Source organism: Panthera onca, chromosome B1 (genome assembly GCF_046562875.1).
Source record: "Panthera onca isolate mPanOnc1 chromosome B1, mPanOnc1 haplotype 2, whole genome shotgun sequence".
Classification (NCBI taxonomy): Eukaryota; Metazoa; Chordata; class Mammalia; order Carnivora; family Felidae; genus Panthera; species Panthera onca.
The window spans coordinates 117,197,214-117,215,738 of record NC_138342.1 but is presented as its reverse complement, the minus strand read 5'-3'; the positions used below and the strand labels follow the sequence as shown (position 1 = coordinate 117,215,738).

Below are 18,525 nucleotides of genomic sequence, written 5' to 3'. Positions count from 1 at the left end.
ACAGCCATGAGGAACTTTGGGCTCCAGGGTCCCTTCACAGTGGCAGGAGAATGGGCCATGAATTTCCCCAAGGCACCTTCATCAGTGCTTGCAAACGGTAGGAGCTACTCTTTGGACTCGGGAGTTGAGCAGCTCCAGCAGGGCAGTGACTGTGTATTCCAGGGGGTATCATTTCCCCTGGGCTCCTATAGCCTAAGCTGAAGGAGACTTACTGCAGGTACAAATCAGTGAGGAACTTGTCCTTTTCTTATTCCCTGTATCAAATTTACACCAAAGAGAACATGTCAACCTAAAGTGACTGAGTTACCTGCAGAAGCCTAGATTACATTTCTTAAAAAATAGACTTTAGCTTATAGAGCAGTTTTAGGTTCACAGTAAAACTGAGCGGAAGACAGAGAGATCCCCCCATACAGCCGCTGTGCCCACACATGCAGAGCCTCCAGGATTATCAATAGCCCCTCATCACAGTGGTAGTTTGTTACAATTGATGTATCTACATTGATACATCCTCATTACCCAGAGCCCATAGATTACCTGAGGGCTCTTATTTTTAATTTTTTTAATGTCTATTTATTTTTGAGAGAGAGAGAGAGAGAGAGAGAGAGAGAGAGAGAGAGAGAGAGAGAGAGAGGCAGTGGGGAAGGGGCAGAGAGAGAAAGGGAGACACAGAATCCCAAGCAGGCTCCAGGCTCTGAGCTGTCAGCACAGAGACCGAAGTGGAGCTTGAACTCAGGCACATCGAGATCATGGCCTGAGCCGAAATCAGACACTTAACTGACTGAGTCCCCCAGGTGCACCTACCTGAGGGTTTTTTTTTTTTTGAGAGTCTTTATTTGCCCTTCACTTTTGAAAGAAAATTTGTGGGGTACAGAATAAAAGATTGGTGTTTTATTTTCACTCATCCCTTTAAATATTTCACTCCACTCTCTTCTTGCTTGCTGATTTCTGAGAAGTCAGATTAATTCTTAACTTTGTTCCTCTTTAGTCAGGTGTTTATGCTCTATGCTTTCTTTCAAGATTTTTTTTATCTTTCCTTTTCTGTAGTTTGGAAATAATATCCCTGGATGTGATTTTTTTTTTTTTTTTTTTTTTTTTGCATTTTTCCTCCATGGAATCCGCTGAACTTTCTTGATCTATAGTTGGGTGTTTGATATTAATTTGGATAAATTCTCAGTCATTGTGTCAAATATTGTTTCTGTTCATTTACTTTTCTTCCCTTCCTCCTTGGGATATTCCTATTACATGTATATTACACCTTTTGTGGTTGTCCCACAATTCACGGATACTGTTTCTCTTTTTTCAGTTTTTTTTTTTTTTTCTTTTTGCTTCTCAATTTTGGAAGTTTCTATCGTGATATCCTTAAGTGCAGAAATTCCTTCCTCAGATTTGTCCAATCTACTAATAAGCCCATCAAAGGCATCCTTCATTTCTCTTGCAGTGTTTCTGCTATCTAGAATTTCTTTTTGGTTCTTATGATTTCCATCTCTCTTTATCACCCATCTGTCTTGCGTGCTGTCTACTTTATCCTTTGGAGCCCTTAGCATTTTAATAATAATTGTTTTAAATTCCTAGTCTGATAATTCCAATATCCCAGACATGTCTGCTTCTCGTGTTTACCCTGTTGTTCTAATGTGTTTTGCCTTGTAGAATGTAGAGTGTCTTATATATGCATATATACGTATATGTGCGCGCACATATACGTATATGTGCATGCATATATACGTATATATGCACATATATGTATATATGCACACATATGTATGTATATATACACATATGTATTGTAGGCAGTTGTGCTGAGTAGAAGCTGCTGTAAAATCAGCCATTAGTAATGTGGGGGAGCCAGTTGGGGGAGGGGCAGCATTCCATAGTCTTTTGAGTAAGTCTTAGTCTTTTATTGAGCCTCTGCCTCAGGTAAGCTCCGCCATGTGTTTCTCAGTTAGTCACTGGCTCCTCACCCTCCTCAGGTGGGACAGGACAGCTAGAGTGGGCTGGAATCAGGTACTTTCCTCCCCCCCAGGTCAGTTCGACTCTGATATACGCCAGTAGGTGAGGCTGGGGTTAAATAGTTTCTCCTGAGGGCAGACCTTGTTAGGGCGAACAGCATGTTCTGGTGTATTTCAAAATGGTTTCCTTCTCAGCTCTTGCTGAAAGTGAAAGGATTTTTCTCTCAGGTATTTACTGTCAGAACCCGATAGAGCTCTGGCAGGCACAGCTCAGGAAAGTGTGGGGTCCTCCCAATGACTGCGTCCCCCCGGAGTTTTTATCTTTCAGGCTTGTCCACACTCACAAACAATTCATTCATTGCAGCTTTTCATACCCTGGCACTGGCTCCACAGAGGTGTCAGCCCCTGGGTTTCTGCTCCGGTAAGTTGTGTTTCTCTATATTCACCTGTCAGTGAGTTTGGTGACCGCCGTTTGCCCCGTGACCTGGTTCTCCTAGGGAACCTAAGGACGGTTGTTGACTTTTCAGTTTGTTCAGGTTCTCACTTGTTAGGACAGAGTGGCAACTTCCACGCTTGTTATATGTAGAATAGGAATCGGGAAGTCTGGGTTACAGTTTTAAAAGGAGGCTCAGAAAACAAGTTGACGGCAGCAGGAAGAAAAACAGCAAGTTATGTGTGGTGCCTAAAGGGGATGTCTCTCAATCGGATGGGGACCCCCAAATGTGGGGTGACAATTGGGTGGAAGCTGGGGCATGGGAGGTGAAAGAATTCACCTGAAGCAAAACAAAGGTGATAGAAGTTTACTGAATGCACCGTAAGGGAGCTGTGGGCAGGACCACAGGGGAGAGTCTGTCTGCAGGGAGGCCGTGGGAGGGGACTGCTCTTAAGGAGGGAAAGTGCGGAGGTTGGGGACATATGCAGTTTTCCCTTTTTGGGTAAGTGGGCCTGGTTGTAAGTAGCCCATGGGTTAGTTAGGGCCTATGGGTATTTTGAGGTGGGTCGCCTGACGGGCCTGTCTATATTCAGCCAAGTGGTTGCTTTGAGCCCTTTCTACATACATTCTATTGTTCAAGCCTATTTGCCTGAAAGGGACCTCACATTATGTTTTTGTACATCTGAATCATTATGGATAAATACCAAACTTGCTATAAATGAAGCAAACTTATACACACTCTATAGCACATACCTGTGAACCGTAATCACTAAAACATGACTGTGTGAGGGAGAGCACAGGACTCCTCTTCCAGGCTCCTACTGTTCCTCTTCTGTCTGCATAGCTGGGTTTTGCAGCAATTCTCACTCCAGCCCCCTTCTCATGACCCAGCCTGTGTTAGGGCAGAGCAATCACTTCATTTCAAAACCTTTCCTTCTAAATTCTTAGTCCTCACCTTTGCAAACACTTGCCCTTCTCTGCCTGCATGGTGTTTACATTTGCATTGTTTCTCTCCGTTATGTTCTCTCCTCCTTATTCTTTAGCCACAGTGATGGTTTCTGTGAGTTTCTGTGTTCTGTAGCTGTGTATCCAAAGCAAACATCCTTTCTTTTTTTAATGTTTACTTACTTATTTTGAAACAGAGAATGAGCAGGTCTGCGCTTGAGCAGGGGAGGGGCAAAGAAAGATGGAGAGAGAATCACAAGCAGGATCCAAGCTCAGCATGGAGCCTGACCTGAGGCTTGATCTCACAAACAGTGAGATTATGACCTGAGCCAAGATCAAGAGTCCCATGCTTAACCAGCTGAGCCACCCAGATGCCCCTAAAGTGAACATCCTTAATCCCATACCTCACTCCTGTGTTTCTGTAATTGTCCAGCTATACAATCCACATTCTGGACGATGTGTCAGTGAGAGGGTCCTTGTACATTGCCATTGGCAGGATGAGTTGCTTTGTGCTGAGAATTGAGCAGAAGGGTGAATCCTCAGTACCTAATTGGATATCACTTCCTATTGAAACATTACTGTTCCCTTGCCAGCAGCAGCTGCGATTTGTTAGCCCCCGAATATTTGCCATCTAATAGTGTATAGACAGCAAGAGTTCTGTATACTCCCGACCAAAGATCTAACATAAAAATGATGATGCGTTTTTTTATGAAGATTGAGAGTACCATTTCATGGTGTGCATTCTATAAAGCAAACTAAATATATTATTTCACAAACAAAAATCGATTGCTTGTTAGTGTGTTCAATTTTCAATAGTTTTGAGTGCACTTGGAAGGTATGAACTGTAAGTTACTGAAGAAGTTGATTTTCCTTGTTGAGGAAAGCTAATCACAAAGGAACCAAACTCAAGTTTCAACACACCAATTTTGATTACCTTTCTACAAGCAGTTAGAATGTTATTTTCAAAGCTGCAGAGCAATTAATAGCTAGAACTGCAGGAAGTATTTAATTGAGTATTGATTTAAGGCCAAGCTGTTGTTTGGCTGAGGCATTGCATTATAATTAATGGACCTTAACCAGAGTTTAATTTTTCTACACTATACCTGATTTTCAAGCATTATAATAGCAACCCTCAAACAATCTATAGAGGGAGCTTTGAATTTTTCCTCTTAACTTTTTTTAAAGTTTTGACTGCATTTTTTAAAAAATATTTAAATGTTTTATTTATTCTTGAGAGAAAGAGAGACAGAACATGAGTGAGGGAGGGGCACAGCGAGAGAGGGACACCGAATCCCAAGCAGACTCCAGGCTCTGAGCTGTCAGCACAGAGTCTGACGTGGGGCTCAAACTCACAAACCGTGAGGTCATGACCTGAGCCAAAGTTGGATGCTCAACCGACTGAGCCACCCAGGCGCCCCTTGAGTGCATTTTTAACATACCCAGAAGACTTCTGGCTTTTGATAGTAACTTGGAAGTCTATGGCATTTGTAATATACTTAAGATTAAATTCTCCCATTGACATATTGCTAATTAGTCAATAAGTTCATTCATACAAATTTAATGCATGGAAGACAATGTTATTGGTGGAATGATTTACTGAAGAGGACTAGGCCTTCAACTTCCCTGGAGTTCTGTAGACAAAGAACAGCTTTCCAGTTGTTTGGGATAGTGCTGAATGCTTACTTGAAGGGCAGAGGATGAGGTAAAAATTCCTTTCCAGGGCTCATCCATAATAACATCCAGTGATTAGTCCCTATAGAATGACAGAAATGTATGAATTTGTAATTTTAAAAGTAGCCATCTGGTCACTTTCTGAATTGGCATATGACTTAAAATCTAGCCTTGTTATATTTAAGATGATAACTTGAATTGTTATCAGTTTAAATACGTATCCAACATAGACCATATCATTGGGATCTGTAGGTATACATAGATGAACAAAACAGGAGTGGCCTTCTGTCATGTGACAGCCTATTTTGGACACCAACATTGCAGAAATAACTACACCATATGGTGATATGTAATACATACTGTAAGAAGGAATGGCTTGCTCATTAAATCTGTTTCCAAAAAAAAAAAAAAAAAAAAAACTTCCTAAAATTATCAGCCATCTCCTTTTCTTTGTCCTACTTACAAGTCCTTACCTTTCCCTCCAGTCACCGTTACAGCTAACTCCCCTTAATTTCCAGTCTTCTCAACATTACCCAACAGTTGCTGCAAAGAACTCCGCAGTGTAAAAAGTTTGTCTCTTCAATCTCATCTTGCTATCTTAACGTATGAGCCTCGCTGTTTGTTTCTGCTGTGGTGTGGGGATTTGTTGTAATCCCAGCGGCAATTTCAAGTCTGGCAACTGCTTCTCCCTTTCTGAAGTGTGGAACAGCGACTTTGTGTCAGCTCCCCCGAGAACGAACACATTGGGGGGAAAAAGCAATGGAACACTTACAGGAATGGTTATACTGGCTGCATTTTAAAACACTTCAATGGATTCAAGACTCCAGTACGTTTTAACGATCGTGTAGCCCAGAGCATAATTGGTTGATCTATCAGAAAAGTAGATGTTTCAGGATTAACCATGCGGATTTTAGCTACGAGTCACTGAGTGACCTTTAATTTATTCTGCATCTTCAAAATTAAGTGGTGTGAAGAAAAACAAAGAGGAAGGTCGTAGATTTAGTTCCATTTCAGATCAACCAACCCACCTGCTGGTAAAACAGCATAAAAATTTAGCACATTTGTAACTATTTTCATTTTGGTTGCTCATCAGTAAATGTTAGGGGATAGAACTGTGTGGGATGTGTATGTACTGATGAAAAGGGTCATTCTTATCTTTTTGTGACTGTATTGTCTATATAACCAAGTCTGCATGTCATTTAACATTTGCAGAATTGTCAGCTCACTTAAAGAATTTTTCCTCTTTACACCCTGATATTTATTCACTTGGACTTTATTTGACATAGATGACGAAAATTCAAAACATTTTTGAGTATTTGTGTTTGTACGCCTTAACTTGGTCCTCCAGCAATGCTATAGGAAAGCTCTTTCCTTAAATACTTATTATTAACATACTGGTTACAATAGAATTGTGCCTCTTATTTTTGTACTGAAATGTTTTCAAAGAAATACAAACGACTCTAACTGTATTGTCGAAGCAGAGGAATTCTGGACTCTGTTCTGTCTGACTGAGTTAGAGAATGGGAAGCCAAGACCCAATGAGCTGATGAGAAAGTGGCTTCATCTTAGAAAGGATGTGGGCATCTGGGCCGGAAAGTGCTTGTGAATTACATAGTTACAGTTCTGGGCACAACTAGGGTAAATTGGGAAAGGACAGGCGTCTTGTTCAAAGAATGAATATATGAGTGAGTGAATGAATGACAAAATTAAAGAATAGCCAGTACTGTTGTTGGCCGCTATGGTTAAGTTGCATTTTCTGTTACCCACCTGTGTTTTCTCAGTTCCTATAGCAGACTGGGGAAATGCCATCAAGGAGATCCATCTAAAGGACAATAGCGATGATATCAAAATGAGTGTTTGACCCCTTATGATGGAGGCCCTAGAAGTGGAAACCCAAGCTGCATCCCTTCCCTGCCAAGGGTTCTATACAGATTGGGGGAAAAAATGGCATCTGTTACAGGAGGGTGGTAAAGACACTGGTCCTTGTCTCACGGATTTGAAAAGAATGAATCTCGTGGATGAGAGTGAGCAAAGTGATAGAGTTTGTTGAGAGAAAGTAGACAGTTCTCAAGAGTGAGAGGGGTCCTGACTGGGTAGCTGCTGGGGATTTCTGTCCCTGGCTTTTTACTGTGACCTTCTCAGAAAGTTTGTGAGACTCCATGCATGCCACCTAGCCCTGGCAGGTCCGGAACACGTTTATCTTATTCTCTTCTTCCCCAAACTCTGCTGTCACTGCTGCTTCTTCAGCTTCCCACTTGTAGCTTCATCCTGCCTCCCTGAAGGTCCCTTATCTCTCCCTGCCTAATGTAACCCTCTCCCGATTCACATCTATAATATCCCATTTCAGAGCTCAGTATGCTGTTTTTTGTTTTTGTTGTTTTTTGCTATATAAACCACAGGTAAGTAGCATTAGCTCACTATCCCTCAATTTCCTCCTCTTAAAAAGAGGATAATAACTGTCCCTGAGTCCTAGGGATGGCTTGAATATTAAATGGGGTGATTTATGGGAACTATTTACAGTAGTTCTTGACAAATTTGAAGAACTGTCTAGTTACCAGCAATTATCATCATTATTTCGTGTGTGGAATTTTGAATGTTTCGTCCATTCCCTTCTGTAGACTTTTGAATTATTTTTCTGAAAATGATGTTCCCCATTTGCATGTCTGATCAAGAGTGTTGTTGTCCATAGTCCATGTTACTCTGACAGTCACACTGATCTGACAGTCACACATTGCTGCTCTCAGGCAATGTAGCTCTCATGTCATTCCTCCTTTCCTTGGGTGGTCCCTGTCTTTTTCCCTCTCTGAAATTTCTAACTAAAGGAAAGGATATCTTTATTCCCACGAGTCTTTGGGCAAGCCTGACTTTCTCAGTTTCTTACAGTGCCTTGATATTAAAACAATACTTATTAGTCTTTCCCTTTCTCTTGTAGATGTCTCTCAAGATCCCCGGGAATTGGTTGGAAAACAGCACATGTGGACCTTAGAGTGCTGTATTCCCAAATACCTCTCATTCTATTAGTAGTAGCCCAGGCCAGACCTCAACCACTGTCTTCCACTTCAGGTACGTTTGCTGATCACTCAGAGCACACTTAAGTTTTAATAGAATGTCTCTCCCAAACCTCTTATACGAAATTCATCATTTCGGTACTGTAAGCTGCAGCTATTACTTCCAAAAATCTCTTTTTAATTTATCTAATGTTGCTATTCCTATATAGAAAGGAGGCAGAGCAGAGACGTGGGCAGGTTAAAAACTCGGGCGGACACATGGATATAACAGCTATCGCAAATGCAGAAAGCTGGGAGCCTTGAATTGCCAAACTGAAGCACACTGCTTTGACTCTGTTGTGTCACAAATATGCATAATAATATTAAGGGCAACAACTTGAAGACCTATGGAGATGTTTTACATGATGGCTTCGGTCAACTGAATGCCAATTCCACTGACCCTTGAGGTTGGAAATGGTTTAGGGGAATAGCACACTAAGAAGAAATTATAACGATTTCCCTTTCAACATGTATTTAGTTTCTCTATGGAAGACGTGCTTTGGACTATTTATGAGTCATTTTGGAGACGCTGAGTGTAAATCTGGTTAGTGACCAAACAGGAAAAAATGTTTATTATTTTAATAATAAAAATACAGTGGCGTAGATTAAGAGAACAACTCATTACTCCATCCATGAGAGATTTCAGGAAAAAAATTGCCATCGATTCAACAGAATTAATTTGAGCATCATTATGAGTATGCAAAAGTATGTGAAAGAATGGAATTCATAGAGGCAGAAATGTTAAAAAAAAAAAAAAAAAAAAGCAAAAGCCATGCTCTGAAACTACAATATTTCTCATTCTTAAAAGGGATACGAGAATATGAAATAAAGCGATAACTTTGAAAGCAGATGTACAACACTGTGCCGTTCCGTTGTTATAAATCATAACAATGCTCCACAATGTAAATGTTTAAGATACTTTTATTGAATTACTGTGACAATAATAACGGCCCATGAAAGAAAGGCATCCATATGTATGCTAATTAAGAAAAAGCAACACACTGTAACTACTGAACAAATCATAAAATATTCAGTTCATGTTTGTTGAGAATCCAAAGAGGTTCTGTTTTAACTTTATAGGTGCAATTTGGCTGGAAAAGAGGTGTATGTGAAGCAGATTGTTAAATGCTCTTTTACTGTTACTCGCTGTTTAACAAGGTGCTCCAGTATGATGAGAGGGAAGGACAACTTGGACTTGAAATACTCTTTTAAATCACTTTGATGAGTTTGAAGAAGGATATTGACTCAAAAGGAAGTATCTGTGCTTTGCAAATCACTTTGATGGGCTTAAGTCTGTTGGGTAGCTATTGACCAAGGTGATATGGTTAAATAGTTGGAATTGTTGGCCATAAGTTTGGTAGTACTTACTTTTTATCTGCATGTTAAACTCAGAGCTAAAGACTATAATGAGACCCATAACTCATTTCTTAAGTGGCCTTAAATGTACCCTACCGAATTGTCATTGTTCTTTCTATATCTGGGCTTCAGGGTACTTAACTACAGAAGACTGAAAAATGTCATTTCTTCCGTCAGATCTGAGAGTTAATTGAAATGATCTGACGAAATGCACTGGATATTTCCTCATTTGTTGTTTTATTTCTCCTTTATAATGCAGTATTTCTAGTCTTTGAACCAGACTTGAGTTGTACAATTTTTGGATCCTGGACTTTATATTTTCTAGGGAGCATGGTTTTTTGTTTTTGTTTTTGTTTGTTTTTGTTTTTAACCATTGTTTTGTTTTTTACATTTTTTAAAATTTTTCTTTATTTTTGAGAGAGAGAGTGAGAGAGAGAGTGAGCACGGGGGAGGGGCAGAGAGAGAGGGAGACACAGAATCCGAAGCAGGCTCCAGGCTCTGAGCTGTCGACACAGAGCCCGATGCAGGGCTTGAACCCACGAACTGAGAGATCTTGACCTGAACGAAGTCAGACACTCAACTGACTGAGTCGCCCAGGCACCCCTTAAGGAGCATGTTTAAATTATTTTTGCTTTTGTGACTTTGTAGATAATAAAATTTTCTCCATAACCTGTTCCCCTTTCTTAATGATCTCACAGCCCCTCTCTTCCAAGTTGGTAAGGAGATATTGAAAATGGGTTAAAAACCTACGCTCAGAACTGCTATTTTGGGAACTCCACACCTCTTCACCTGCTGCCAACTCTCTTTGTGTTCCAAGTCCTATAATGATCAGGGCAGTTTTAGCCCTAGTGCTAATGACTCTGTAGACCAATTGCTTTAACTCTCTTTCCTCACTACTATGTGCATCCTAATCCTAGCAAGATTACTAGAATAGGCATGAAATTGCCTACATAGCCTTGAAGGTTTTGCACCAAGCTAGTGCTCGGGCTGAAGAAATTCCTCAGAGGGCACGTTTGCAGGGGCACTTTACTTAAGAGAAGAGCATTTTGTGCCCTACTTATAAATTTGCTATTATAAACCATCAGCGCTAGAAAAGGCATATGGATTCAGCTCAACATCTGAAAGCACTCAGTCCTACTGAAACTGATTAGAAATGTATTTGGAGTCCAGAATATAAACATTTCTTTACTTGTCCCCTCAGGTTATATTTAGGTGGTGTAGAGACTACTTTGAATCAGTGCTGGAAGTATTTTCTTTTGAATCCTTCCTTGTTCCTTTTTATGTCTCCTTATCCCAAGTGCCAGTTTCATCTTTCTCATTCCTTTTATAATGAAATAGACTTATCTCATCTTAGCATTTTCCCTGGCGTCAGCATCAGAAATCCCATTATTATTATTTTTTTAATGTTTATTTACTTTTGAGAGAGAGAGACAGACATGAACAGGGGAGGGGCAGAGAGAGAGAGAGGGAGACACAGAATCCAAAGCAGGTTCTCGGCTCTGAGCTGTCGGCACAGAGCCTGTCATGGGGCTTGAACTCACAAACTGTGAGATTATGACCTGAGCCCAAGTCAGACGCTTAACCGACTGAGCCACTCAGGCCCTCCATCAGAAATCCCATTTCGCTCTGGACGTCACATTCTTCAGACTGGAATTTTAATCCTGTGGTGGCTTCGAAGTGTGTCAACTCAGCAAGGGTAATAGTAGGGCGGGGAATACTTCACATTCTGTCAAGTCCTTCTTTAGCTTCTGACTCCTGGGGAGGTTATATGGACTTAGCTCCTAGTCTCTGTAGCACACCTGTAGTGCCAAGTATAAAATAAATGGACAAGGGTTTCAGTTTGTCTCATGGGTTTCAGCTCATGCTTGTGAGTACCAGCTTGCTTTTTTCCTCTACCACGTTATGTCTATTTTTCCTTCCGACTACTTGCCCTGTGGGCTTCAAGCTCCAGACTCAAATGTGGACACAAGCACTTAATCAGCACTTCAAATTCCATAAGGCCAAATCCTTGTGATAATTGCTTAATATTAATCTATTTTTATATCCATATCTATATATCCACCCTAGTGGCTTTGCACCTCTAATAAAATCCTGACATATTAATTTTGTATTGGAAATAGTTCTAGGAGACCAGAATTTTAAGAATGATTACTCCAAAATGGTTCTGCATTTTCTTGAATTGGTTCTTTGATCCGATAGACATAAAGGTATTAGTGACTCTATTTCCAGCAGTTAAGAGAGTACAGATAGGCTGTGCCATGCCATGGTAAAATGGTTACATAAACGATCACCTTTAGATATCTGTAATCCAGCAACTCTAGAAGGCAGATCTCTGGATGACTAAGGATTAGGTGTCAGAAAAGCTTTTACTAACAATAAGAGCGTAATGGTATTGTTTGGTTGATTGTAACTCTCCTGGGGAACCTGGGAAAAATACATGATGAGCACAGGGCTTGAAATTCCGGGGTCCAAGTCTGCACTAGGGACCTGAAAGCTGCTTTGACTTCCAAAACAAAACAAAACAAGCAAAAACCAAAAACCAACCAAACAAAAAAATCCTTATATCCTGTAGTCACAATACTGAGTTCCTGGAAATCAAACCTAAAAGCTAACCTAGGGTGACTGAATTACAGTGCAAATGATTTCCGAAACTCCTTGGATCTCTTTTGTTAAAGTTAAGGCGTTGGTTGCGAAGGAAAGGGACTGTGAAAACGGGGATAGGGACATGAGGATGGGTTCTGATGATGCCAGAGTCTTAAACTCCTAAATTTTGCCAGTTGGAGTGCCCCTGTCTAAAGAACCTGCAAAAGCTTCCCCTGAGTTGGTTGTTGACTTGCAAGGCACTCTGATCCTTCTCAGGACGTACTCGGCAACCTTTCCTCTGGATCCTCCAGATCCTCTGGATCTGTAGTCAGACTCCCATCCCGGCAGGCCCTAAATGAGTATGGCAAAAGTGTGACTGGTCTGACTTGTGAGGCGGTACAATACAGACCAAAGGAGCTTCATGATTTCTCCAATTTACAGTGAAAGAAATCTGGGGAGTATGTGTGGGAAAGGAACTTTAGGGCATACGATCAAAGTAGAAGAAACATGAAATTAGATCAGGATGAATTTGCAGATATAAGCATAGTAAGCGAAAATCCCCAATTCAATGTTTTAGCTTGAGGGGCGAGGAATTGCTCTAACACCTTGCTTAGCTGGTTGACTAAAACACGGATTTGGAGGTCGCCTACGCTAAATGACATTGGAAGGCCAGAATCTGCATGGTACATTGGAGAGAAAGGTGTCTGAAGCCTTGGGGATATTGGAATGTTAGAACAGAATTCTCACGTAAGACCTGCTCACCACCCTGGAAGGATCCAGAGGACTTTCCTTTCCATGTAACTTTGATAAATATATTTTTAAAGAGTTCTGTGATGGCTCTTTTCTGGAGGCCAGAAATAACAGTGGGAACTCCTGCCAACAAACTGGGATCCTGAAATATAATGAGGATGACAGGATTCCGAGGTGGCAGGGAATAAACAGAGGCACTTAGTTAGCAGAGCCAAAGCCATCACCAGGAACTTCTGACTCACAGAGCCATTTGGCATTGGCTGATTGCTCATGGCGTTCCCCAGAACTAAAACAGAGTTAATCCTTCTTATTTTCAGATTCTATTTGGTAAAATATTTTTCTAACCTCAAAAGCAGTACTAACAGTAATTCATGGATACGTGCATGTGCAGAGTGGCAAAAAATGTGAATCACCTGACGCTCCCATGCCTGCTGAGGTCGAACAGTGCAACCCTTTGCTGTTTTGTTCAGGCATGAGTTACAATGCTTTTGGCCACGAGCTCAGTGTTAATGAATAAACGATATATATTAAATAAGGTATCTTTAACCAGAAACAAATAAGGCTTTATACTGACTGCCTGATGAAAGTGTAACCAGAGGCTGACAAGAATCTAACTCTGTATTTTCCTTAGGAGCAGTGGTTCAGTATTTGCTCATTCAGTGTCTGTGGTGACTTTATAGAACATAACTACTATGAATAATGGAATCAACTATATATAGTAATGAAGTCTTATTTTAAATGAGCAGAGAAGCTCTAAATCTGGTGAATTTGATTCATGAAAACAGGGTTGCAGCCTCTTAATTCTTTCCCATACTTGAGCTAGTTTACAGACCTAGAACCCTTCGAATAAAGGGAAGATTGGGTCTATTTGAGGAAAGCTCTTGCTACACTGTCACAAAGTATAATGTCAATCACCCTCCCAGCCTTCCTCAGTGGTACCTGCAGTCATTGACCAGGGTTTTTGACCATGTTTATGGATACTGGATACGGTATCTGAAGTCACATTAATTCCTAGAAATCCAAAGTGTCGCTGTGGTCCACTGGTCAGAGGAGGAGCTTATGGACATTAGGTGATCAATGGATTTTCGTTTAGGTTCTCATACGGTGGGCTGAGTGGGTCTCCAAACCTACCCTGTGGTCATTTTATCCAGTCCTGAAATGTGTGATTGGAATAGATGACATCCTCAGAGACTGGATCCTGCTCTGTGAAGTGAGAGAATTCACAGGATCTGTGTCTATCTACAAAAATAGCAAACCACATTCCTGGGAGGATTACAGACATTAGTGGCACCATTGAGGACTTGAAAGTTGTAGCAGTTGTGGTTTAACTGCTACCTGGTAGACAGCCGCTGATCTGCACACAAACTGCAAGAAGTCGGGTAATTGTAGCTGGCTAGGCAAGCAGCAGACTTCCGCTCTCCTGCTGCAGGGCTCTATGAACTCTCCAGTCTTATGCTATGATCTTTGCCCCATGGATTTTGATCAGCTTCCTCTCACAGAATAATCTGTTCTTCTATTACGCTGATTATATGATTTTGCTGCGGCCCGGTGTGCGGGAAGTAGCGACTACTCCAGACGTTGGTAAGATCATTGAATGCCGGATGGTGAGAAATAAATCCCACAAACATGAAGTGGTCTACTAGCGTGGTTGATTTCTAGGTATCCAGTTGCGTGGGGGCCATACAATGGGAAGCACAAGTCCCTGCATGTGACCCGTTCAACCACTAAGAAGGGATCATACTCAGAGAGGCATTTCTGGATTTCAAACACAATATACAATTCACTTGTGTATGTCACTCTGACCCATTCATTGAGTGACCCAATGAGTTGCCATTTTGAGTGATGCCCAGACAAGACAATACCCCACAACAGGTCCAACGGCTGTGCAAGCCGCTCTGCCGCGTGGACCATTTGAATCAGCAAGTCTGATGATGCTTGAAGTGTCTGTGACAGGTAGGGAGGCTATTTGGTTGGCTAAAAGTGACCTACAACACAGCACTTAGGATTTTGGAGCAAAGCCAGGTCATTCGCTGTAAAAACAAAACAAAACAAAAGTCTATAGTCTTTAAGAACAGCTTCTGGCTTGCAACTGGACCTTAGAAGAAACTGAGCACCTGACCATGACCTGCTAAGTTATCATGTGACCTAAGCTGTCCTTTATGAACTGGCTGTTCATACCATATGGATGGTATGGCACAGCATCCATAAAGTCAGCCGTGCACACGAGGACACCATAATAAAATGTAACCAAGTCCTGGAGGCACAAAAAAGTTGCATGAGAAAGTTGGCCAAGGGGCCCTTACTTCTGACAGATTGTCTTCTCTTTCTCATCTTATATTTAAGCCTTCTTGCGGAGGTTTCTGTGATCGGTTAATTGCCTGAGGAAGGAAAATGCACAAACTATCCACGCATGCCTACAGCACTGCCACCCCACTTTGGAAAGGCCTCCACCGAGAGTGGTAAAGGGAAACTCTTCCAGTGGGTAGGACTTCAGGGGTTTTTACCTAGTGGTTTATTTAGTTTGAAAGAAGAGATGGCCAAATAGTATGGGCTGACAGCAAATCATAGACTGTGGCTAATTTTTTAGCCATTTGGTTGAATGGGCATAGAATGGAGATGTTTGTGTCCTATGTGAACATTTATCAAATGGTGACCTCAACAGAAGGATTTTAATAATCAGGATGGGAAGATTTATTTGGTGGATACTAGTCAGCCTCCTACCCTGTTGTCTAATGGTCTCATAAACAAAGTGGCCATGGTGGCAGTGTAAAGGTTATGTATGTTTTTCTATTCACCAAGGCCAGTGTGACTGCAGTCACTGAGTGTTCAGTCTGTCAGCAAATGAGATCAACACTGAACCCTGATATGTCCCCATTCCCCTGAGGTGTCAACAAGCTATATGTTGGCAGATTGATTGCTCAGGACTGCTTGCATAATAGATGGGGCGGTGTTTTGTTCTTACTGGAATAGACACTTTGGATATGGTTTCGCTTTAGATGTCCTCAGTGTTTCTGCCAAAACTACCATCTGTAGAATTATAGAACATCTTGTTACTACTTTCCATGTTTTGTTTTGTTTTGTTTTGTTTTGTTTTAATGATAAATTAGGTGTCCTATAGCTTAGCTTCTGGCTCTGATAAAGCTATCAGCTTCCTATTAATTGGTTACCACTAAAATCTCCCTTGTTCTTAAGAGGTCCCTTAGTCTTAAATCTTCCCATACTCTGTAAAATCACATCCTTTGGAGAGACCCTCAATGTGCTCTGTTCTCATGTCCTACCTCTTCCCTGTGCAAAACTCAGAGCCACTGTTCTAGAGCTGGGACAGTGACCTACTTTTCTTGGTGTGATCTTGTTATGGGCAGGACACTGGACAGGGTTTGTAATTTCTAGTTTTGGGGGCGTGCCTCTCCTAGTTTGGAGGCCTTACTTATCAAATGAGCTGGGTTAAGGACGATGGAGACCCCAGTATTCTCAGCCTGCTGTGCCTGAGCTAGAGCCAGAGCCCTAGGAGTATAGGCTGTGGGGGGTGGGAAATACTAGGCTTACCCCTCGTGGGGGAGGTACACAGCCCTTGAGCTCAGGGACAAGGGTGCACTCTCTTCTTGGTCACACCCCGTTGGAGTGGATCTTCCATTAGCTGAGCTGTAATGGGGATAAGATCATGGCTGTGGTGCCACAGACTTGAGGTTCTTACTAAGAGGTAATAGATTTTCTTGAATAAAGATTTCTTCATTCGATTTATGTCTTTAGGACACTTTCTGAGACTTAACTATTTTTTTTTAATATTTTTAAAAAATGTTTATTTTCTTTGAGACAGAGCATGAGTGGGGGAGGGGCAGAGAGAGAAGGAGACACAGATCGAAGCAGGCTCTGAGCTGTCAGCACAGAGCTCAACGCGGGGCTCAAACTTACAAACTGTGAGATCATGACCTGAGCCGAAGTCGGACACCCGACCCACTGAGCCACCCAGGTGCCCCTTAACTATTTTATTTATTTATCTATTTATTTATTTACCCATTATTGTTACTTTTCCTGGGAAGCCAGTCTGTGGAGCTCCTCATACCAGCTTTCTGGACATGTATCTCCAGGTTAGCTTGCTTTTGATAGCACCTGGGATATCCTATCTTGTTAGGCAGAGGTGTCACTTTGTTCTTATCTTTATTTGGAGATTAAATATTGTTTAAAGATGTGTAAGCTTGGCAAATTGGAAAGCAGTTGACTATGGCTGCTTTGCATTGTGTCACTTTTGGCGAGGCTGAACTACATTTCCCAGAACTCCCTTTCCTTCACGTCTCTGATTAGGGTGGGCCACATGAGGGATTCTTCTGGGGCATTAGGAGTGCAGAAATATAGCAACAGCCATTTGGTATTTATTTGCAGATTCACCTCGTGGTTGTGAGATCCCAGCTAGACCTGCAGCTGTTCCGCCTTTCTCTGGAAGCTAATTCAGCTTCGCTGGCTCCTAGGTCCCAGCTTCTGTAGCTCTACCAAGTTCCAAGGCAATGGCTCACAGGTTTCTCTTTGTCTTCGTGGGCTCCAGCTCATGTTTGTGGGTTCCAGTGTTTTCTTGCTCTCCCTTATGCATACACAGGACCATCTTGGTGACCAAGATGCTCTTTCATTGGGACTTAGAGCATCTGTAACCTAGGATGGTGGGGGCGGGGGGGGGGGGGGGCTAGATGAGTGATTAAAAAAAAGAAAAAAAAACAAAAAAGAAAGAAACAAACAAACAAAACCCTCTGGGACCTGTGGTCCTAGATATGCTTGGATTGTTGCAGACTTTTCTACAGAAACAGGCAATGAGTAAGAATTTTGGCTTTCACTGGCTTTTAACTTTGAGACCTTGGGAAGGTTACCTAACTACCTTGTGTCTCAGTTTTCTTGGAACTCATACATGTTTTGTAAAGATTGCAAAGCTCATGATAGTTATTATCATTATTATTTGCCCACCTCCTCCAGCCTTTTGCTCACCCTCCACACAGGGAAGTTTGGGAATAAGCTGAATAGACGGTCAGGCAGGCCCTCCCAGCCTGTTCACGTTGCAGCTGTCGGGGTCCCACTGTCACGGAGTGCCGGCCTGCTCAAGCAACCGTGTTTGAATTCTGGTTTCTGTAGTTTCCATATCTTGTTCTGTTTTTTTTGGTCCAATATTCAAACTCTTTGCTGAGAGCCATAGTAATTTTTTCTCCTAGAGGAAATAGTGTTTTTCTACCATGTAGCCTTTCTTGTTGGCCTTCTGAGGTGTTGGGGCCTCTGGGACTCTTTAGAACCCCGCTTTCACAGGTGTATTGCGCCCTCTGCTGGTGGGATTTATTATGCTAGCAAGAGCTGCGGACTGAGATCTTGCTGTGTGCCTGGCACAGTGCAGGATTTGTGCACACATTACATCATTTACCTTTCTCCCCAGCTCTATCAGTTCCATCTTACAGACAAGGAAACTAAGGCTCAGAGGGGGCTACTTCACCGTCATACAGCTGGTAAGCCAGCATTGGACCCAGTTAGTCTGGCTCTAGAAACTGTGCACTTCATCACTGTTCTGTAGGAAGAGCCGCTTTGGGCTCTATTGGGTTTGGAGTAGAAATCTCTCCTACCTGCTCACAAATATATGTTGAATTTCTGTTCCATGTGTGGCATTCCCGAGGGAACTTAAACTCCCACAATCAGCTAAAAGTACCTACCTCATGGGATTTTCGTGAGGAGTCAAGGACATATTTTAATGTACACAATCTGGCATTATATCTGACACGTGGTAGACCCTCAACCAATATTCCTTATTTTACCTTCTTCCAGATCT

General features: G+C 41.8%; 1 long non-coding RNA gene across 2 annotated transcripts in view; it reads left to right on the top strand.

Annotated features, from left to right (window-relative positions):
* Nucleotides 1-18,525, top strand: part of LOC144616136 (uncharacterized) — a 102,797-nt gene that overhangs the window by 19,353 nt on the left and 64,919 nt on the right. The window contains exons 3-4 of one of the 2 annotated variants that reach the window (XR_013555140.2): nt 7,928-8,058; nt 8,213-9,705. This is a non-coding gene — a long non-coding RNA (uncharacterized LOC144616136). Of the gene's footprint in view, nt 1-7,927; nt 8,059-8,212; nt 9,706-18,525 lie in introns of those variants that run through there. The other variant, XR_013555139.2, reaches the window with a different exon arrangement.